The following is a 354-nucleotide window of genomic DNA, read 5'->3' as shown; positions in this document are numbered from 1 at the left end:
GAAGGAGAATGAATGACTTCGAAGCTCATCACCCATTCATACTATTTTTTCTACAAATTGACTAGATTAAAAAAAAATCGGTTATGGTTATTATATTGACATTCATTCATTTTAACTGCTATATTTGTCCATCCCATATCTTGAGAATAAGTGCACAACGAGGCTATATACGTTTCCCAGTGTGGTCTTTGGATGCAATCGTATAAAAAGAAAAAGCAATAACGTCGGGGATATTTTGGTAGAATAAGAAACGATTTGCTGAAGAGATCTAATGTAACTGGTTTTTTTTTGCTCGGGAACCTTTCGAGATACCTTTGTCCTATTCACTGCGAGGAGAATCACTGCCATTAAATA

The sequence above is a fragment of the Penaeus monodon genome, chromosome 27 (genome assembly GCF_015228065.2).
Source record: "Penaeus monodon isolate SGIC_2016 chromosome 27, NSTDA_Pmon_1, whole genome shotgun sequence".
NCBI classification, from domain to species: Eukaryota; Metazoa; Arthropoda; class Malacostraca; order Decapoda; family Penaeidae; genus Penaeus; species Penaeus monodon.
This window is presented reverse-complemented; position numbering follows the sequence as displayed.